The sequence below is a fragment of the Thalassophryne amazonica genome, chromosome 14, assembly GCF_902500255.1.
Source record: "Thalassophryne amazonica chromosome 14, fThaAma1.1, whole genome shotgun sequence".
In the NCBI taxonomy this organism is placed as follows: domain Eukaryota; kingdom Metazoa; phylum Chordata; class Actinopteri; order Batrachoidiformes; family Batrachoididae; genus Thalassophryne; species Thalassophryne amazonica.
In genome coordinates this window covers 24,545,262-24,569,066 of record NC_047116.1, presented here as the reverse complement: position 1 = coordinate 24,569,066, position 23,805 = coordinate 24,545,262, and the positions used below count along the sequence as shown (strand labels likewise).

Here is a 23,805-nt window from a genome sequence, read left to right as displayed (position 1 = left end):
TAAAATTTGTATTTTGATATTTTAAGTAAAATAAGTGGGTCACCTTATTACTGCACACAAAGAAAACAAACATTTGCCAAATATAATGATGTTTTTATTATTTTCAGTCATACTGTTAACAATGAAATATTGATTTAAAGTGAAAAATACAAAACCAAACTTGTTTCTTTAGCAGACAACAGTAGCTAATAATAAAAAATAATACATTTTATTTATATAGCACTTTTAACAATGCTCAAAAGACACTTTACAGGTTACAAAACAAAGCAAAACAAAAAGAAAACACAAAAAGATCAAACAGTAAAAGCAGCTCTGAAAAGGTGGGTTTTGATTTAAGCTCTAATCCTCTTACATGTTTACATTTTTTAATTTAAGCAGGTTAGTCCCATTGAGATCAAGACCTCTTTTGCAAGGGAGACCACGTTGACAATTATAAAGTTTCCAATTCACCTGACCTGCATGTCTTTTAAATGTGGGAGGAAACCCACGCAAACAACATGCGAACTCCACACAGAAAGGCCACAGGTGGGAATCGATCCCATGACCTTCTTGCTGTGAGGCAAGAGTGCTAACCACTAATCCACCACGCTGCCACGGATTATTGGGGGAAATTTCCAAACAGCCAATAGCCCAGAAAGTTTAAGTTACTAAATATGTGGTGATTTCAGACTGTATGTAGGTCGTTTAACCTGATATCTTCTAGCAGTTTTCTCTTAAAATATCAAAATTAAAAATTTTACACTCTTCTATGACCCTCCTAAACATGTACTGGTCATTCTGAACATACTGAGTGTCTAGAAAATACAGCTGTATTTGAAGTAACACTCGGGACAAAAAAGGGCATGGTCATTTTTGGGCTGTTTGTCCCAGAGAGACATTTTAGCACATATCCCAAGTTGTTCTTTGGGTCATATTAGTCTAGAACAGTTGAGCTATCCTCTGCTAAATGATGTTCATGCATGTGTAAGCTAGGTCCTAGAGTAAAAGCTGTTCCAAATCAACATGTGGATACATGCCCGATCAGCTGCGGCTGACTTCACTCAAACAGGGAAAGCCAAAAGAAATGAGCTTAGTGTGTTGGTTAAAAAAAAACAAAAAACTTATTTGAAATGTAAAAATGTTATAATGAATGAATGTTGTCTATTTTATTGAAGGAAAAAAAACAATTAAAAACATTCTGCAGATTAGTGACCTGCTTTGTTCACAGGTAAACAGCCCAATGCAGAATTATCAATGAGATGATTATCAATAAAAATTAATTCCTCAACATGACATGTGGGTGTGTGGTTGTGTGTGTGTGTGTGTGTGTGTGTGGGGGGGGGGGGGGGGGGGGGGGGGGAGAGTTTGTACTGCTATCTTTGTGAGGATTATCGCAGGTAGAGGTTTTGTGAGGACCATTTTGGGAAGTGAGAACATTTAGGCCGGTCCTCATGACATCTTTAATAAAAAGGCTTCAAGAGGCTGTAAAAATGCTCCTCTCAAAGTGATTCGTCAAAATCTGAGGTGACGACTTGACTTAGAGAGACATCTAGAGTTTAAATGCAGTATCAGTTTGCAGTATTACTTTGGTGTCCGTATAGTAAGGGGTGTGTGTGTGTGTGTGTGTGTGTGTGTGTGTGTGTGTGTGTGTGTGTGTGTGTGTGTGTGTGTGTGTGTGTGTGTGTGTGTGTGTGTGTGTGAGTGAACAAAAACCTAAAAAAATGGTGTAAACAAAAGAAAAAAATGACAGATTTTCACCAAATGGTGGGAATATTACTTGGATTAACATCTCTGGGCATTTAATGTTTCGAGCAGAGTAGTCAAAGGTCAAGGTGAAGTAAAACAGCCAAAAAAACACACAGTATCTCTACTACCAATCTGGCTAGAGAGCCGATCAATAGCTCATGTTGATGACACAAGTAACTTCATGATGAAATCACAAGAATTTATCATATGAAGTCCTTTATAGTAGAAAAGTACAAACAAACACCTGACTCTACTACGTACGGCCCCTTCAAGCTCACTGTATGTATTGCTGACAATAAGCATTAATAATTCGCAATCTGAACTTGTATTATTAATCAGTGTGCAATGCATGCTGGGTGAGAATCAGCCCTCTGTTGCCTTTCATTATTTTTGCGGCATTTATCATGCAAAAATAAAATAAAATAAAATAAAATAAAAGCTCAGTACTGTATAATGGAGTTAATTACATTTACGCATGTGGTTATTCAAGTGAAAACATAAATTAAGGCCAATTCTACGGTAACGGAATCACAATGACAGCAAAATCTGGACGTTCTTTAACTTACCATTAAAAAGTTGCTCGGATTGTAATTCCGTTACCGTAGAACAACAGCCAGATCGATGTTGGACTATCAGAAGTTTTTGGGCTATCACTGTGATAAATGTGTTTCTTTTCTTTCTTTGTCTGTCCTTACCTGCTTCCCCATGGCTGCTGGTGAGTGTCGTCTCGTGTGAATACAAGGCTGAAATAGAACGTGACTGTCAGGCAGCTGATTCTTCCCCTGAGGTAAAACAGAAGGGAGACAGGAGGTTGTAGGTGTCTGCTGTACACGCCCCTTTGTGTGTGTGTGTGTGTGCACATACCTAGCAGACACTGCTTCTTAGCTGCTCTACAGGTTTACACAAGCGCATGAGCAGCAGTAGCAGCAGAATATTTACCCTTTAGGGATCTGACACTGTCATTATCCCAATATGAAAATGAGCCCGCAACCGTGATATCCCACCTTTTCTCAGCAATGACACTTCCCAACGTTTCAGGCAGGAGTACTGACTGTCAAAGACATGTTAGGAAGGGAAAAAGTGCGTCTAAGCCAGGATCTGCTTGTGATATATTGAAAGCCCGCATCAGATAATAGGGATAAATGGCTTCTCTCGGTCGCCATGGGCAACTCCATTGGGTTACAAAACCACAGAGCAAGCGGAGAAAAATAAGGCTCGGGCTCACGGATCCACAGCAGCCAGCAGGCACAAAGCAGCAAGAAAACCTGGGTATTAAACACGGGAGAATTGGTTTTCTCCTCCCTAATGAGAACTCATTCTGTAAGATAGATGAGTCAGTTTGAAAACACAATTCCGTACTTGCAGTAATGAGATCATATGTTAGGAATTGGGCGTAGACCTTGTAAGACTGAATAAGTGAAGGTTATCAATAATTTCTGCCAGAGCACCACTCACCTAAAGGAATTTCCTTTTTTTTTAACCCCCCAGCTCCTTTAATAAAAAAAAAAAAATAGTCTGTCAATGTCAGAAAAGGTCATACAAAGCTGCCAAACGTCATCAGAAGATGGCACTAATGGGAGAACCACTTTGCTTGTCTTAGATCATTTTAAGCAGAGTAACACTTATAAAAACCAGCCCAGTCTCAAATTTTTTTCATGCTCCCATCACAAAATGAGTCAAATTTTCATGACGGGTTTTTTTAAACTCACTATTACAATACTAACCCTACTCCTACCCCCAACCCTAACCATAACCACCCTGACCCCCCCTCCCCGCTTCACTTTTAATTTCCTGCAGCCATCACGGAATGAATGAGAATGAATTTGTGCTGCCGTGACGAAAATGAGGCGCTTTTCGTCACAATATCACAAACCAATACATTAATGTATATTTCATGCTGCTGAATCACGACTTGCCATGAGACTGGGTTGATAAAAACATACCTACAGCCATTGAAAAGACATTTATTTAATTTAATTTCATCTTTATTTAACCAGGTAAGTTATTAAGAAAAAAATCCTATTTACAATAACGACCTGGTGGATAGGGAAAATACAGAGGTAAATCACAAATGTGGATCAAACAACACATTTTACAGTATTTACATCACGAAAATATATTAAAGGGGTTGGATTATCAAAGAGAGCCCAAGTGATACAGATTTTTTGGGAGGGCTGATATCAATACTGATATTAAGGACTAATAACTTTACTATACTGATATGATATAGATATATATGATATATTTTTTCACGCAGTTGCTCGCAAAGTGGAGATTCTCGCCCCATCTTTGCTTGTGAATGCCTGAGACTTTTGGGGGTGCTCCTTTTACACCCAATCATGACACTCACAATTAGTGTCCTTAGTTCCCCAAAAGCTTATTGAGTGTTGTTAGAAGGCAAGGTGATGTAACACAGTGGTAAACATACCACTGTCCCAACTTTTTTGAAACGTGTTGCAATAAACAATAAAGTTTATCAGTTTGAACATTAACATTGTCTTTGTAGAATAGAATAGAATACTTTTATTGTCATTATACACAAGGTACAATGAAATTAAAAGACAACTCCCGTAGTGCAAGGGTGTAAAAAGTAAATATATATATATATATATATATATATATATATGAAGAATATATACATGTATTTACAAAGGAGCCAGTAGGTGTATATAAATAGAAGTCTGTACTATTCATTGCATTCACCTTTATAAAAATAAATGCAATGAATAGTGCAGAAGGTAGGCTAATGTGCATTCAATACCCGTATTGCACTTGGGTAGAACATGTTGGTGAGTGCAGGCCTTGATGGACCGGTACCTCTTTCCTGAGGGCAGGAGTATTCAATTGTATTCAATTGAATATATGTTTAAAATGATTTGCAAATTATTGTATTCTGTTTTTATTTACATTTTACACAATTTCCCAACTTCATTGGAATTGGGGTAGTAGGTATCAAAAATGGCCAATGGGATACCACCACCACAGGGGACGTAACCATGCTATAGAAACACAGGCATCAACCTTGTTGATACTTTGACGTTGAATCAGGGGCCCCTGCAGCCAGCTTTGCCTGCCGTTGACATCAGTCTAGCCAAAAGACTTTCTCAGGTGTACTATCCTCTTTAATACTGTACTGTCCATTTTAATGACACGTGTCAAGCATATCTAGAGACCTGAGGAACAAAGACTGGACCCAAGAAAACATCCAAGAAATTAGGTGCTGTTGGAGCAGAGGCGTAGTCAAGACCACTTAAACCAAAATCAAGTTATGACCAAGACCAGAGTGTAGCAAGACCAACACAACACCAAGAGCATAGGGAGTTGAGACCAAGCTAAGACCAGGGCCGGACCACAGAGAGTGCCACACTGCATGACACATTTACAATAAAATGTGGAATATGAAAACCACAGGCACAACTGACCTAAAAGATCCACATTCCCACAAAAACACCCACATACAAACACTAAGAGCTGAAATCAACTAAACCATCTTTCTTCAACACTCGTTTTCCACAATTTCCACAACATAATACACTCAAAATCAACATTAAGGACAGACCGTTTTCAGTAATTATTCAGTAAGTCCCTTTGGCTGCTCTCTTGGTGCCACTCGGGGTCGCCACAGCAGATCCAAGGTGGATCTACATGTTGAAATTTACTTTCATCTATTATATTTTCTGAAACAATACAACATGTTTTTATTGTTTTAAACCAACAAGCCTTGTAAATGTGTGCAAGCTGTAAATACACAAGATATACTGAAACTTGTGGATTTTTCAGCAAGTACAATAATAGAAGCAATGCATCATAATTATATGTAAAAATATTGATGCATTTGAAGTAATGCATCAACTTCAAAAATAACCTGACCATCTTAATTTTTAAGTTTTCAAAGCACAAGATAATTCAAAGAGGTCCAATGTTCAGTGGCTTAACTGGGGGTAATTTAGGGATATCCCAGCCCTTGTGATCCTGTCTGGTTTTAAAATAAAATCTCAAAACAGCAGTCGGGATTAGGATGTTCCTCTGGTGCACTTCAGACAGCAAATGAAGACCTGGGGTTGAAGAGATCCACTCAAGAATCTTGGAATTACACGTCAGGGATCTATCCAGGTCTGGGATTTGTGAGGTTGATATGGGAGCTATTTGAAATGCAGAACTTGCTTGCGGGACAAAGGGACCATTGTGTGTGTGTGTGTATCTGGATTGAGGTAATACTGGGGAACATCGTATTAAATGACTGTTTTGACATCAGTACAAACACTAACTCACCAGTTGTAGTCAATTTTACTGGGACACTGGTCTTCCCTTCTTGGTTGTGTTTTGAGCCGTCGGTTGTTTTGATCACTGGACTCTGTATGTATGAGGCTTAGCTGCAACATCTCTGTCAAAGCAGATGGTCATCCCACTGAGTCTAGTCTGCTTGAGGTTTCTTCTTATTTAAAAAAAAAAAAAAATCACAAGGTAGTTTTTCTTTACCGCTGTTGCCAATGTACTTGCTCGGGCGTATTGCTCATGTGTAACACATTGGGACAACTTACGTTGTGTTTTGGCGCTGTTTAAAAAATTTGCCCCGAGTGGAGGAGTTCAAGTTAGAGGTGGGCAGATTGATCTTAATATCGATAATATAGATACCAACGCTGGTACTGATACTGAACAATCCTCGTGTAAACAGATCGATACTCAAGCTTTTTTCTCTCGCGCACGGACTGACTGCTGCACATGCAGATTCATCAAAGTCTACTCTCTGTCTGTAAGAACAGCATTGCGCTAGCTGTCACACAACAAGGAGAAGTGCACCCTCCCCCCTCTGGTCTTTTGTTGTTGTGCCATCACATGGCTCAGCGGCGCCAGCCAACAGCCATGCAGGTAGGCTCAGCCTGGCCCGCCCACTCAGCGCTCTCCTCGAGTCAGCCCTCTACCTCAGGAGATTTTGTTTTAAGTTGTGTTGAATGATATTTTTTTAAACAAAAATGTTGATTGTGATAATAAAGTATTTTGTTGTCACGTACAATGTTTGGCGAAATTCTATCCTAGGTCTTTTAGATCCTTTGGATCTATGAAGCTTAAATATGAAAAAGTATCGGTATCGGTATTGACATCGGTGATACTGGGCTTGTATTTACTTGGTATTAGATCAATACCAAAATTCTCGGTATCGCCCGCCTCTAGGTCAAGTATCTTGGAGTCTGGTTCAGGTGTAGGGCTAAGATCAAAAGACAGATTTGGGCTGTACCTGAGGTCCTGTAGACACTGTACCAGACCATCATGGTGATGAAAGAGCTAAGTCTCTCGAAGTAACAGTCCTATCCTCACCTATATGGTCATGAACTTGGGGTAATGACCGAAAGAACAAGTCTGTGGATACACGCCATGGAAATGAGGTTCATCTGTTGGGTGTCTAGGCAGGCACTCAGGTACAGGGTTAGAACCCCAAATATCTGGGAGGGATTCAGAGTAGAGCTGCTGCTCCTTTACGTCAACAGGAGCCATCTCAGGTAGTTCACTGGAGGGATTATATTTTCCAACTAGCTTGGGAACATTGCAGGATCCCCCACGAAGCGTGAGAGGACTTGGCTGAAGATAGGGAAGTGTGGAATGAGCTGCAGAGTCAGATAATGGCAGAAAATGAATGAATGGATGGATGTATAAATAAACTGACCTGAGTGCAAATGCAAATCAAGACCAAGACCTTGAAAAGTGGTCTCTGGAATGGTCTTGAAGCCAAACACGATTTCAAGTACCACAACTTGATATAGTGGTAAGAACCAGCAGAGAGAACTTGTACCAGATCCGGTCCTCATCCTTTCATTCTGTACAAAAGTGTGACTTTTACAGCTTCCTGCCTGATAGCTGAATTGCATTTTGTCCCCTAGAATGAGTTTGTTTTTGATGATAATTACAGTCGGTGAAAGGTAATCTTAATTATTAAGTGCTTGCCCTTTTTCCTGATGTGTAAGATTATACATTGGGATGCATGATTTAATGTCTTGTATGTCTGAGCAGCAGTTTCCCCTTCAATCAGAGAGTACACGGGGGAATTACGCGGAATCTTAACAGGCACTAGCCTCCAGCACGCTGCTCCCACTGATGGCTGTAGGTTATAAAATAGCAGCTGAACAACTGGAATGCAGTCTGATAATAAACACTTTTATTTTTCTGCAAAATCCAAATGCAAACAAATGACATTTAGTTTCACTGCAGGCGTTGGGATTGACATTATTGTGCATCCATCATTTCAGATAAATATGGAATTCTTTTCATGCAAATTATTAGTTGCAAAATGGGCATGCCTCAACTTGACAGCATTTGTTTTCCTACACAACTAAAAAAAAAAAAATGCCAGTGAAACAGGAGTTTTTCAGTAAAGCATCACTGAACCTGCACGTATCAACAAAATCTAATGATTGTAATTTCCATAATCCTACAGAAGATGTTTGCTAATAACTTGTGGAGGAAAACATCTGGATGCTGAGTAATTTCAATGGGAGTTGCTGTTGCGCAAGTTGGAAAGTTACCGTGGCCTTTTTGAAACTGACCTGATGTGCACAGTGAATACAAGTTGTGCCTCAAATCGTTCACAGCCCAGCCTGCCAAAAAAATAAAATAAAATTTAAAAAAAGACAGTGACATATTGAGGTTCAGCTGAATGGATGTCTTGTTCCACCCTGTCTGTGTCACACTAGATTGCAGAACAAAATGATGAAATGCTGTTTATTCTCTACATTAACAGCCGTGACGTGTTTGGGATGTGTGTTCCTGCAGTATGCATGGATTCCATCCACCATGATCTCTAAAATATACATAAAAATTAATGTATCACACAGACTGTTTTTTTTTTTTTAATTAAAGGACAATGCAGCCTTTGTTTTAAAATTATCAATTTCACATACCTTCCAACATCAGAATGAGGGAAAGCAGATGTTGTGGTCACAGTGTTTTCAGTGGGTTGGCAATGAAACAAATTTAATCTATTTGGAAAACCGTGAAAAAAATATACACTTTTAAAGCGGTCATATCATACAAAACCAATTGTGAGCTGCTTTATTGTTTAAGTTTCTGAATGTCATTGAGTATAAATTTATTTGCATCACAAACTAGCAGCCATCATCACAAACTAGCAGCCATCATCACAAACTAGCAACCATCATTACAAACTAGCAGCCATCAACACAAACTAACAGCTATTATCACAAACTAGCAACCATCATTACAAACTAGCAGCCATCAACACAAACTAGCAGCTATTATCACAAAATAGCAACCATCATTACAAACTAGCAGCCATCAACACAAACTAGCAACAATCATTACAAACTAGCAGCCATCATCACAAACTAGCAACGATCATTACAAACTAGCAGCCATCATCACAAACTAACAGCCATCATCACAAACTAGCAGCCATCATCACAAACTAACAGACATCATCACAAACTAGCAGCCATCAACACAAACTAGCAGCCATCATCACAAACTAACAGTCATCATCACAAACTAGCAGCCATCAACACAAACTAACAGCCATCATCACAAACTAGCAGCCATCAACACAAACTAGCAGCCATCAACACAAACTAGCACCTATCATCACAAACTAACAGTCATCATCACAAACTAGCAGCCATCAACACAAACTAGCAGCCATCAACACAAACTAGGAGCCATCATCACAAACTAACAGTCATCAACACAAACTAGCAACCATCATTACAAACTACCAGCCATCAACACAAACTAGCAGCCATCATCACAAACTAGCAGCTATTATCACAAACTAGCAGCCATCGTCACAAACTAGCAGTCATCATCACAAACTAGCAGCCATCATCACAAACTAACAATCATCATCACAAACTAGCAGCCATCATCACAAACTAGCAGCTATTATCACAAACTAGCAGCCATCAACACAAACTAGCAGCCATCATCACAAACTAACAATCATCATCACAAACTAGCAGCCATCATCACAAACTAACAATCATCATCACAAACTAGCAGCCATCAACACAAACTAGCAGCCATCATCACAAACTAGCAGCCATCAACACAAACTAGCAACCATCATCACAAACTAGCAGCCATCAACACAAACTAGCAGCCATCAACACAAACTAGCAGCCATCATCACAAACTAGCAGCCATCAACACAAACTAGCAGCCATCAACACAAACTAACAGTCATCATCACAAACTAGCAGCTATCAACACAAACTAGCAGCTATCAACACAAACTAGCAGCCATCATCACAAACTAATAGTCATCATCACAAACTAGCAGCCAACAAGACAAACTAGCAACCATCATTACAAACTAGCAGCCATCAACACAAACTAGCAGCTATCATGACAAACTAGCAGCCATCATCACAAACTAGCAACTATTATGACAAACTAGCAGCCATCGTCACAAACTGTCATCATCACAAACTAACAGTCATCATCACAAACTAGCAGCCATCAACACAAACTAGCAACCATCATTACAAAATAGCAGCTATTATCACAAACTAACAGTCATCATCACAAACTAGCAGCCATCAACACAAACTAGCAGCCATCATCACAAACTAACAGTCATCATCACAAACTAGCAGCCATCAACACAAACTAGCAGCCATCAACACAAACTAGCAGCCATCATCACAAACTAGCAGTCACCATCACAAACTAGCAGCCATCATCACAAACTAGCAGCCATCAACACAAACTAGCAGCCATCATCACAAACTAGCAGCCATCATCACAAACTAGCAGCTATCATGACAAACTAGCAGCCATCATCACAAACTAGCAGTCACCATCACAAACTAGCAGCCATCATCACAAACTAGCAGCCATCATCACAAACTAGCAGCTATTATCATAAACTAGCAGCCATCATCACAAACTAGCAGCTATCATGACAAACTAGCAGCCATCATCACAAACTAGCAGCCATCATCACAAACTAGCAGCTATCATGACAAACTAGCAGCCATCATCACAAACTAGCAGCCATCAACACAAACTAGCAGCTATCATGACAAACTAGCAGCCATCATCACAAACTAGCAGTCATCATCACAAACTAACAGTCATCATCACAAACTAGCAGTCACCATCACAAACTAGCAGCCATCATCACAAACTAGCAGCTATTATCACAAACTAGCAACCATCATTACAAACTAGCAGCTATTATCACAAAACTAGCAGCCATCATCACAAACTAGCAGCCATCATCACAAACTAGCAGCTATCAACACAAACTAGCAGCCATCATCACAAACTAGCAGCCATCAACACAAACTAGCAGCTATCATCACAAACTAGCAGCCATCATCACAAACTAGCAGTCATCATCACAAACTAACAGTCATCATCACAAACTAGCAGTCACCATCACAAACTAGCAGCCATCATCACAAACTAGCAGCTATTATCATAAACTAACAGTCATCATCACAAACTAGCAGCTATCAACACAAACTAGCAGCCATCATCACAAACTAACAATCATCATCACAAACTAGCAGCCATCAACACAAACTAGAAGCCATCATCACAAACTAACAGTCATCATCACAAACTAGCAGCCATCAACACAAACTAGCAGCCATCAACACAAACTAGCACCTATCATCACAAACTAACAGTCATCATCGCAAACTAGCAGCTATCAACACAAACTAGCAGCTATCAACACAAACTAGCAGCCATCATCACAAACTAATAGTCATCATCACAAACTAGCAGCCATCAACACAAACTAGCAACCATCATTACAAACTAGCAGCCATCAACACAAACTAGCAGCTATTATGACAAACTAGCAGCCATCATCACAAACTAGCAGCCATCAATCACAAACTAGCAGCCATCATCACAAACTAGCAGCCATCATCACAAACTAACAGTCATCATCACAAACTAGCAGCCATCAACACAAACTAGTAGCCATCATCACAAACTGTCATCATCACAAACTAGCAGCCATCAACACAAACTAGCAGCCATCATCACAAACTAGCAGCCATCATCACAAACTAACAGTCATCATCACAAACTAGCAGCCATCAACACAAACTAGCAGCTATTATCACAAACTAGCAGCCATCAACACAAACTAACAGCCATCATCACAAACTAGCAGCCATCAACACAAACTAGCAGCCATCATCACAAACTAGCAGCTATTATCATAAACTAACAGTCATCATCACAAACTAGCAGCTATCAACACAAACTAGCAGCCATCATCACAAACTAACAATCATCATCACAAACTAGCAGCCATCAACACAAACTAGAAGCCATCATCACAAACTAGCAGCCATCAACACAAACTAGCAGTCATCATCACAAACTAGCAGCCATCAACACAAACTAGCAGTCATCATCACAAACTAGCACCTATCATCACAAACTAGCAGCCATCAACACAAACTAGCAGCCATCAACACAAACTAGCAGCCATCAACACAAACTAGCAGTCATCATCACAAACTAGCACCTATCATCACAAACTAACAGTCATCATCACAAACTAGCAGCTATCAACACAAACTAGCAGCTATCAACACAAACTAGCAGCCATCATCACAAACTAATAGTCATCATCACAAACTAGCAGCCATCAACACAAACTAGCAGCCATCATTACAAACTAGCAGCCATCAACACAAACTAGCAGCTATTATGACAAACTAGCAGCCATCGTCACAAACTAACAGTCATCATCACAAACTAGCAGCCATCATCACAAACTAGCAGCCATCATCACAAACTAACAGTCATCATCACAAACTAGCAGCCATCAACACAAACTAGCAGCTATTATCACAAACTAGCAGCCATTGTCACAAACTAGCAGCCATCGTCACAAACTAGCAGCTATTATCACAAAAAACAGGTATCAACACAAACTAACAGCCATCATCACAAACTAGCAGCCATCAACACTGTTTCAGCACTGTGCTCTCCTCTCCTGGTAAGTGAGAAGTTTACCTCCCTTCTAAAAGGACCTATCTGTACAGTAGTAGAGACACAGTTGTCAGAGACTCAAGAACCACAGGAAATCAAGGGACATTTACAGAAAGTGAAAGGGAATAAAGGAGTCTCATTGCTGTTAACTGTCTGAGTGAAAGTCCCTGCACTGGTTCTCAATGTATTTGCAGCTTTTCAGCTCTGCCAGGAGAGTAGAGTGCAGTGCTATCACAAACTAACAGCTATCATCACAAACTAACAGCTATTATCACAAACTAGCAACCATCATCACAAACTAGCAGCTGTCATCACAAACTAGCAGCTATCATTACAAACTAGCAGCCATCATCACAAACTAGCAGCCATCATCACAAACTAGCAGCTATCATCACAAACTAGCAACCATCATTACAAACTAGCAGCTATTATCACAAACTAGCAGCCATCATCACAAACTAGCAACCATCATTACAAACTAGCAGCTATTATCACAAACTAGCAGCCATCATCACAAACTAGCAACCATCATTACAAACTAACAGCTATCATCACAAACTAACAGCTATCATCACAAAAAACAGGTATCATCACAAACTAGCAGCTATTATCACAAACTAGCAACCATCATCACAAACTAGCAGCTGTCATCACAAACTAGCAGCTATCATTACAAACTAGCAGCCATCATCACAAACTATCAGCCATCATCACAAACTAGCAGCTATCATCACAAACTAGCAACCATCATTACAAACTAGCAGCTATTATCACAAACTAGCAGCCATCATCACAAACTAGCAACCATCATTACAAACTAGCAGCTATTATCACAAACTAGCAGCCATCATCACAAACTAGCAGCCATCATCACAAACTAGCAGCTATCATCACAAACTAGCAACCATCATTACAAACTAGCAGCTATTATCACAAACTAGCAACCATCATTACAAACTAGCAGCCATCATCACAAACTAGCAACTATCATCACAAACTAGCAACCATCATTACAAACTAGCAGCCATCATCACAAACTAGCAGCCATCATCACAAACTAACAGCTATCATCACAAACTAGCAGCTATTATCACAAACTAGCAGCTATTATGACAAACTAGCAGCCATCGTCACAAACTAGCAGCCATCATCACAAAATAGCAGTCATCAACACAAACTAGCAGCCATCATCACAAACTGTCATCATCACAAACTAGCAACCATCAACACAAACTAGCAGCCATCATCACAAACTAACAGTCATCATCACAAACTAGCAGTCATCAACACAAACTAGCAGTCATCAACACAAACTAGCAGCCATCATCACAAACTAACAGTCATCATCACAAACTAGCAACCATCATTACAAACTAGCAGCCATTGTCACAAACTAGCAGCCATCATCACAAACTAGCAGCTATTATCACAAAAAAGCTGCTTGCTTGCCTCTACTGGTGGTTGGCTCTCACTGTGGTATTGTATCACTTCCTGTTCCGGAGCACAGCGGTGTTTTTCTGTATCTGTTAGCTGTTTAATCTGCGCAGTTAGATTGATCTAGTTATCTAGATTACGATTTGTTTCCCAGTGTAATCTTTACGTGCCTTAACTAAAGCACTCCTTCTGCTGAATCACCTCTAAATTATTTACACATTATTCACTTTGCGTGTTTTTAGGAATCCGCTAGCTTATCGTAGCTACTAGCTCTTAGCCGATTTAGCATGGCGGCTTCTCCTGTCTCTCCCGCACTTTCTGCTCTGGGTGTGAAATGTTTAGTTATTCCTCGGCCTCCTTTAGCAGTAATGGTACTTGTAATAAGTGTAGCTTATTCGTAGCTTTGGAGGCCAGGCTGGGCGAATTGGAGACTCGGCTCCGCACCGTGGAAAATTCTACAGCTAGCCAGGCCCCTGTAGTCGGTGCGGACCAAGGTAGCTTAGCCGCCGTTAGTTACCCCCTGGCAGATCCCGAGCAGCCGGGAAAGCAGGCCGACTGGGTGACTGTGAGGAGGAAGCGTAGCCCTAAACAGAAGCCCCGTGTACACCGCCAACCCGTTCACATCTCTAACCGTTTTTCCCCACTCGGTGACACACCCGCCGAGGATCAAACTCTGGTTATTGGCGACTCTGTTTTGAGAAATGTGAAGTTAGCGACACCAGCAACCATAGTCAATTGTCTTCCGGGGGCCAGAGCAGGCGACATTGAAGGAAATTTGAAACTGCTGGCTAAGGCTAAGCGTAAATTTGGTAAGATTGTAATTCACGTCGGCAGTAATGACACCCGGTTACGCCAATCGGAGGTCACTAAAATTAACATTAAATCGGTGTGTAACTTTGCAAAAACAATGTCGGACTCTGTAGTTTTCTCTGGGCCCCTCCCCAATCGGACCGGGAGTGACATGTTTAGCCGCATGTTCTCCTTGAATTGCTGGCTGTCTGAGTGGTGTCCAAAAAATGAGGTGGGCTTCATAGATAATTGGCAAAGCTTCTGGGGAAAACCTGGTCTTGTTAGGAGAGACGGCATCCATCCCACTTTGGATGGAGCAGCTCTCATTTCTAGAAATCTGGCCAATTTTTTTAAATCCTCCAAACCGTGACTATCCAGGGTTGGGACCAGGAAGCAGAGTTGTAGTCTTACACACCTCTCTGCAGCTTCTCTCCCCCTGCCATCCTCTCATTACCCCATCCCCGTAGAGACGGTGCCTGCTCCTAGACTACCAATAACCAGCAAAAATCTATTTAAGCATAAAAATTCAAAAAGAAAAAATAATATAGCACCTTCAACTGCACCACAGACTAAAACAGTTAAATGTGGTCTATTAAACATTAGGTCTCTCTCTTCTAAGTCCCTGTTGGTAAATGATATAATAATTGATCAACATATTGATTTATTCTGCCTTACAGAAACCTGGTTACAGCAAGATGAATATGTTAGTTTAAATGAGTCAACACCCCCGAGTCACACTAACTGTCAGAACGCTCGTAGCACGGGCCGGGGCGGAGGATTAGCAGCAATCTTCCATCCCAGCTTATTAATTAATCAAAAACCCAGACAGAGCTTTAATTCATTTGAAAGCTTGTCTCTTAGTCTTGTCCATCCAAATTGGAAGTCCCAAAAACCAGTTTTATTTGTTATTATCTATCGTCCACCTGGTTGTTACTGAGTTTCTCTGTGATTTTTCAGACCTTTTGTCTGACTTAGTGCTTAGCTCAGATAAGATAATTATAGTGGGTGATTTTAACATCCACACAGATGCTGAGAATGACAGCCTCAACACTGCATTTAATCTATTATTAGACTCTATTGGCTTTGCTCAAAAAGTAAATGAGTCCACCCACCACTTTAATCATATCTTAGATCTTGTTCTGACTTATGGTATGGAAATAGAAGACTTAACAGTATTCCCTGAAAACTCCCTTCTGTCTGATCATTTCTTAATAACATTTACATTTACTCTGATGGACTACCCAGCAGTGGGGAATAAGTTTCATTACACTAGAAGTCTTTCAGAAAGCGCTGTAACTAGGTTTAAGGATATGATTCCTTCTTTATGTTCTCTAATGCCATATACCAACACAGTGCAGAGTAGCTACCTAAACTCTGTAAGGGAGATAGAGTATCTCGTCAATAGTTTTACATCCTCATTGAAGACAACTTTGGATGCTGTAGCTCCTCTGAAAAAGAGAGCTTTAAATCAGAAGTGTCTGACTCCGTGGTATAACTCACAAACTCGTAGCTTAAAGCAGATAACCCGTAAGTTGGAGAGGAAATGGCGTCTCACTAATTTAGAAGATCTTCACTTAGCCTGGAAAAAGAGTCTGTTGCTCTATAAAAAAGCCCTCCATAAAGCTAGGACATCTTTCTACTCATCATTTATTGAAGAAAATAAGAACCCCAGGTTTCTTTTCAGCACTGTAGCCAGGCTGACAAAGAGTCAGAGCTCTATTGAGCTGAGTATTCCATTAACTTTAACTAGTAATGACTTCATGACTTTCTTTGCTAACAAAATTTTAACTATTAGAGAAAAAATTACTCATAACCATCCCAAAGACGTATCGTTATCTTTGGCTGCTTTCAGTGATGCCGGTATTTGGTTAGACTCTTTCTCTCCGATTGTTCTGTCTGAGTTATTTTCATTAGTTACTTCATCCAAACCATCAACATGTTTATTAGACCTCATTCCTACCAGGCTGCTCAAGGAAGCCCTACCATTATTTAATGCTTCAATCTTAAATATGATCAATCTATCTTTGTTAGTTGGCTATGTACCACAGGCTTTTAAGGTGGCAGTAATTAAACCATTACTTAAAAAGCCATCACTTGACCCAGCTATCTTAGCTAATTATAGGCCAATCTCCAACCTTCCTTTTCTCTCAAAAATTCTTGAAAGGGTAGTTGTAAAACAGCTAACTGATCATCTGCAGAGGAATGGTCTATTTGAAGAGTTTCAGTCAGGTTTTAGAATTCATCATAGTACAGAAACAGCATTAGTGAAGGTTACAAATGATCTTCTTATGGCCTCGGACAGTGGACTCATCTCTGTGCTTGTTCTGTTAGACCTCAGTGCTGCTTTTGATACTGTTGACCATAAAATTTTATTACAGAGATTAGAGCATGCCATAGGTATTAAAGGCACTGCGCTGCGGTGGTTTGAATCATATTTGTCTAATAGATTACAATTTGTTCATGTAAATGGGGAATCTTCTTCACAGACTAAAGTTAATTATGGAGTTCCACAAGGTTCTGTGCTAGGACCAATTTTATTCACTTTATACATGCTTCCCTTAGGCAGTATTATTAGACGGTATTGCTTAAATTTTCATTGTTACACAGATGATACCCAGCTTTATCTATCCATGAAGCCAGAGGACACACACCAATTAGCTAAACTGCAGGATTGTCTTACAGACATAAATACATGGATGACCTCTAATTTCCTGCTTTTAAACTCAGATAAAACTGAAGTTATTGTACTTGGCCCCACAAATCTTAGAAACATGGTGTCTAACCAGATCCTTACTCTGGATGGCATTACCCTGACCTCTAGTAATACTGTGAGAAATCTTGGAGTCATTTTTGATCAGGATATGTCATTCAAAGCGCATATTAAACAAATATGTAGGACTGCTTTTTTGCATTTACGCAATATCTCTAAAATCAGAAAGGTCTTGTCTCAGAGTGATGCTGAAAAAGTAATTCATGCATTTATTTCCTCTAGGCTGGACTATTGTAATTCATTATTATCAGGTTGTCCTAAAAGTTCCCTAAAAAGCCTTCAGTTAATTCAAAATGCTGCAGCTAGAGTACTGACGGGGACTAGCAGGAGAGAGCATATCTCACCCATATTGGCCTCTCTTCATTGGCTTCCTGTTAATTCTAGAATAGAATTTAAAATTCTTCTTCTTACTTATAAGGTTTTGAATAATCAGGTCCCATCTTATCTTAGGGACCTCGTAGTACCATATCACCCCAATAGAGCGCTTCGCTCTCAGACTGCAGGCTTATTTGTAGTTCCTAGGGTTTGTAAGAGTAGAATGGGAGGCAGAGCCTTCAGCTTTCAGGCTCCTCTCCTGTGGAACCAGCTCCCAATTCAGATCAGGGAGACAGACACCCTCTCTACGTTTAAGATTAGGCTTAAAACTTTCCTTTTTGCTAAAGCTTATAGTTAGGGCTGGATCAGGTGACCCTGAACCATCCCTTAGTTATGCTGCTATAGACGTAGACTGCTGGGGGGTTCCCATGATGCACTGTTTCTTTCTCTTTTTGCTCTGTATGCACCACTCTGCATTTAATCATTAGTGATCGATCTCTGCTCCCCTCCACAGCATGTCTTTTTCCTGGTTCTCTCCCTCAGCCCCAACCAGTCCCAGCAGAAGACTGCCCCTCCCTGAGCCTGGTTCTGCTGGAGGTTTCTTCCTGTTAAAAGGGAGTTTTTCCTTCCCACTGTAGCCAAGTGCTTGCTCACAGGGGGTCGTTTTGACCGTTGGGGTTTTACATAATTATTGTATGGCCTTGCCTTACAATATAAAGCGCCTTGGGGCAACTGTTTGTTGTGATTTGGCGCTATATAAAAAAATTGATTGATTGATTGATTGATTGAAAAACAGGTATCAACACAAACTAACAGCTATCATCACAAACTAGCAACCATCATTACAAACTAGCAACCATCATTACAAACTAGCAGCCATCATCACAAACTAGCAGCCATCATCATAAACTAGCAGCTATTATCACAAACTAGCAACCATCATTACAAACTAGCAGCTATTATCACAAACTAGCAACCATCATTACAAACTAGCAGCTATTATCACAAACTAGCAACCATCATTACAAAGTAGCAGCCATCATCACAAACTAGCAGCTATCATCACAAACTAGCAACCATCATTACAAACTAGCAGCTATTATCACAAACTAGCAACCATCATTACAAACTAGCAGCTATTATCACAAACTAGCAGCTATCATCACAAACTAGCAACCATCATTACAAACTAGCAGCTATTATCACAAACTAGCAGCTATCATCACAAACTTGCAACCATCATTACGAACTAACAGCTATGATCACAAACTAACAGCTATGATCACAAACTAACAGCTATCATCACAAACTAGCAGCTATTATCACAAACTAGCAGCTATCATCACAAACTTGCAACCATCATTACGAACTAACAGCTATGATCACAAACTAACAGCTATGATCACAAACTAACAGCTATCATCACAAACTAGCAGCTATTATCACAAACTAGCAACCATTATCACAAACTAGCAGCTATCATCACAAACTAGCAGCTATTATCACAAACTAGCAGCCATCAACACAAACTAACAGCTATCATCACAAACTAACAGCTATCATCACAAACTAACAGCTATCATCACAGACTAGCAGCTATCACCACAAACTAGCAGCTATCAACACAAACTAGCAGCTATCACCACAAAGTAGCAGCTATCATCACAAACTAGCAGCTATTATCACAAACTAGCAGCTATCACCACAAAGTAGCAGCTATCATCACAAACTAGCAGCTATTATCACAAACTAGCAGCTATCACCACAAAGTAGCAGCTATCACCACAAACTAGCAGCTATTATCACAAACTAGCAGCTATCACCACAAAGTAGCAGCTATCATCACAAACTAGCAGCTATCATCACAAACTAACAGCTATCATCACAGACTAGCAGCTATCACCACAAACTAGCAGCTATTATCACAAACTAGCAGCTATCACCACAAAGTAGCAGCTATCATCACAAACTAGCAGCTATTATCACAAACTAGCAGCCAACACAAACTAACAGCTATCATCACAAACTAGCAGCTATTATCACAAACTAGCAGCTATCACCACAAAGTAGCAGCTGTCGTCATAAACTAGCAGCTATCATCACAAACTAGCAGCCATCAACACAAACTAACAGCTCTCATAACAAACTAGCAACTATCACCACAAAATAGCAGCCATCATCACAAACTAGCAGCTATCATCACAGACTAGCAGCTATCATCACAGACTAACAGCTATCACCACAAACTAGCAGCTATCATCACAAACTAGCAGCTATCACCACAGACTAGCAGCTATCACCACAAACTAGCAGCTATCATCACAAACTAACAGCTATCATCACAGACTAGCAGCTATCACCACAAACTAGCAGCTATCATCACAAACTAACAGCTATCATCACAGACTAGCAGCTATCACCACAAACTAGCAGCTATCACCACAAACTAGCAGCTATCATCACAAACTAGCAGCTATCATCACAAACTAACAGCTATCATCACAGACTAGCAGCTATCATCACAAACTAACAGCTATCATCACAAACTAACAGCTATCATCACAGACTAGCAGCTATCATCACAAACTAGCAGCTATCATCACAAACTAGCAGCTATCATCACAAACTAACAGCTATCATCACAGACTAGCAGCTATCATCACAGACTAGCAGCTATCACCACAAACTAGCAGCTATCATCACAAACTAACAGCTATCATCACAGACTAGCAGCTATCACCACAAACTAGCAGCTATCATCACAAACTAACAGCTATCATCACAGACTAGCAGCTATCACCACAAACTAGCAGCTATCATCACAAACTAGCAGCTATCATCACAAACTAACAGCTATCATCACAGACTAGCAGCTATCATCACAAACTAACAGCTATCATCACAAACTAACAGCTATCATCACAGACTAGCAGCTATCACCACAAACTAGCAGCTATCATCACAAACTAACAGCTATCATCACAAACTAGCAGCTATCATCACAAACTAGCAGCTATCATCACAAACTAGCAGCTATCATCACAAACTAACAGCTATCATCACAGACTAGCAGCTATCATCACAGACTAGCAGCTATCACCACAAACTAGCAGCTATCATCACAAACTAACAGCTATCATCACAGACTAGCAGCTATCACCACAAACTAGCAGCTATCATCACAAACTAACAGCTATCATCACAGACTAGCAGCTATCACCACAAACTAGCAGCTATCACCACAAACTAGCAGCTATCATCACAAACTAGCAGCTATCATCACAAACTAACAGCTATCATCACAGACTAGCAGCTATCATAACAAACTAGCAGCTATCATCACAAGCTAGCCGCCATCAACACAAACAGCTATCATCACAAACTAGCAGCTATCATCACAAACTAACAGCTATCATCACAAACTAGCAGCTATCATCACAGACTAGCAGCTATCATCACAAACTAAGAACTATCACCACAAAGTAGCAGGTATCATCACAAACTAGCATCCATCAACACAAACTAACAGCTATCACCACAAAGTAGCAGCCATCAACACAAACTAACAGCTATCACCACAAAGTAGCAGCTATCACCACAAACTAGCAGCTATCATCACAAACTAGCAGCTATCATCACAAGCTAGCTGCCATCAACACAAACAGCTATCATCACAGACTAGCAGCTATCATCACAAACTAGCAGCTATTACCACAAAGTAGCAGCTATCATCACAAACTAGCAGCTATCATTACAAACTAGCATCTATCACCACAAAGTAGCAGCCATCATCACAAACTAGCAGCTATCACCACAAAGTAGCAGCTGTCATCATAAACTACCAGCTATCACCACAAAGTAGCAGCTGTCATCATAAACTACCAGCTATCACCACAGACTAGCAGCTATCATCACAGACTAGCAGCTGTCATCATAAACTACCAGCTATCACCACAAAGTAGCAGCCATCAACACAAACTAACAGCTATCATCACAAAGTAGCAGCCATCAACACAAACTAACAGCCATCATCACAAACTAGCAGCCATCAACACAAACTAGCAGCTATCATCACAAACTAGCAGCTATCACCACAAAGTAGCAGCTGTCATCATAAACTACCAGCTATCACCACAGACTAGCAGCTATCATCACAGACTAGCAGCTATCACCACAAACTAGCAGCTATCACCACAGACTAGCAGCTATCATCACAGACTAGCAGCTATCACCACAAACTAGCAGCTATCACCACAAACTAGCAGCTATCATCACAGACTAGCAGCTATCACCACAAACTAGCAGCTATCACCACAGACTAGCAGCTATCACCACAAACTAGCAGCTATCATCACAGACTAGCAGCTATCACCACAAACTAGCAGCTATCATCACAGACTAGCAGCTATCATCACAAACTAGCAGCTATCACCACAAAGTAGCAGCCATCAACACAAACTAACAGCTATCATCACAAACTAACAGCTATCACCACAAACTAGCAGCTATCACCACAGACTAGCAGCTATCATCACAGACTACCAGCTATCATCACAAACTAGCAGCCATGATCACAAACTACCAGCTATCATCACAAACTAGCAGCCATCATCACAAACTAGCAGCCATCATCACAAAGTAGCAGCTGTCATCACCACAGACTAGCAGCTATCATCACAAACTAGCAGCTATCAACACAAACTAACAGCTATCACCACAAAGTAGCAGCTATAATCACAGACTAGCAGTTATCATCACAAACTAGCAGCTATCATCACAATCTAACAGCTATCATCACAGACTAGCAGCTATCATCACAAACTAGCAGTTATCATCACAAACTAGCAGCCATCAACACAAACAGCTGTCATCACAAACTAGCAGCTATAATCACAAACTAGCAGCCATCAACACAAACTAGCAGCTATAATCACAAACTAGCAGCCATCAACACAAACAGCTATCATCACAAACTAGCAGCTATAATCACAAACTAGCAGCCATCAACACAAACAGCTATCATCACAAACTAGCAGCTATAATCACAAACTAGCAGTCATCATCACAAACTAGCAGCTATAATCACAAACTAGCAGCCATCAACACAAACTAGCAGCTATCATCACAAACTAGCAGCCATCAACACAAACTAGCAGCCATCAACACAAACTAACAGCTATAATCACAAACTAGCATCCAACATCACAAACTAGCAGTCATCACCACAAACTAGCAGCTATTATCACAAACTAGCAGCCATAAACACAAACTAACAGCTATAATCACAAACTAGCATCCAACATCACAAACTAGCAGTCATCACCACAAACTAGCAGCTATTATCACAAACTAGAAACCATCAACACAGACTAGCAGCCATCAACACAAACTAACAGCCATCATCACAAACTAACACACTCAAACAGCTGAGGAGAGCGCAGTGCTAAGGTTTCAGCACTGCGCTCTCCTCTCCTGGTAAGTGAGAAGTTTACCTTCCCTTCAAAAAGGGCCTATCTGTACAGTAGTAGAGACACAGTTGTCAGAGACTCAAGAACCACAGGAAATCAAGGGACATTTACAGAAAGTGAATGGGAATAAAGGAGTCTCATTGCTGGTAACTGTCTGAGTGAAAGTCCCTGCCCTGCTCTGGTTCTCAATGTATTTAAGGGACATTTACAGAAAGTGAATGGGAATAAAGGAGTCTCATTGCTGGTAACTGTCTGAGTGAAAGTCCCTGCCCTGCGCTGGTTCTCAATGTATTTACAGCTTTTCAGCTCTGCCAGGAGAGGAGAGCGCAGTGCTGA

The 23,805-nt window shown here is 40.4% G+C and overlaps 1 protein-coding gene across 1 annotated transcript in view; it reads right to left on the bottom strand.

Annotated features, from left to right (window-relative positions):
- The window catches only part of mid1 (midline 1), a 96,960-nt gene extending 94,457 nt beyond the window's left edge, over positions 1-2,503 (bottom strand). The window contains exon 1 of the mRNA XM_034186442.1: positions 2,421-2,503. The gene's annotated coding sequence lies outside the window, so the exon portion shown is untranslated. The remainder of the gene's footprint in view (positions 1-2,420) is intronic.
- Positions 2,504-23,805: the final 21,302 nt, after the last annotated feature.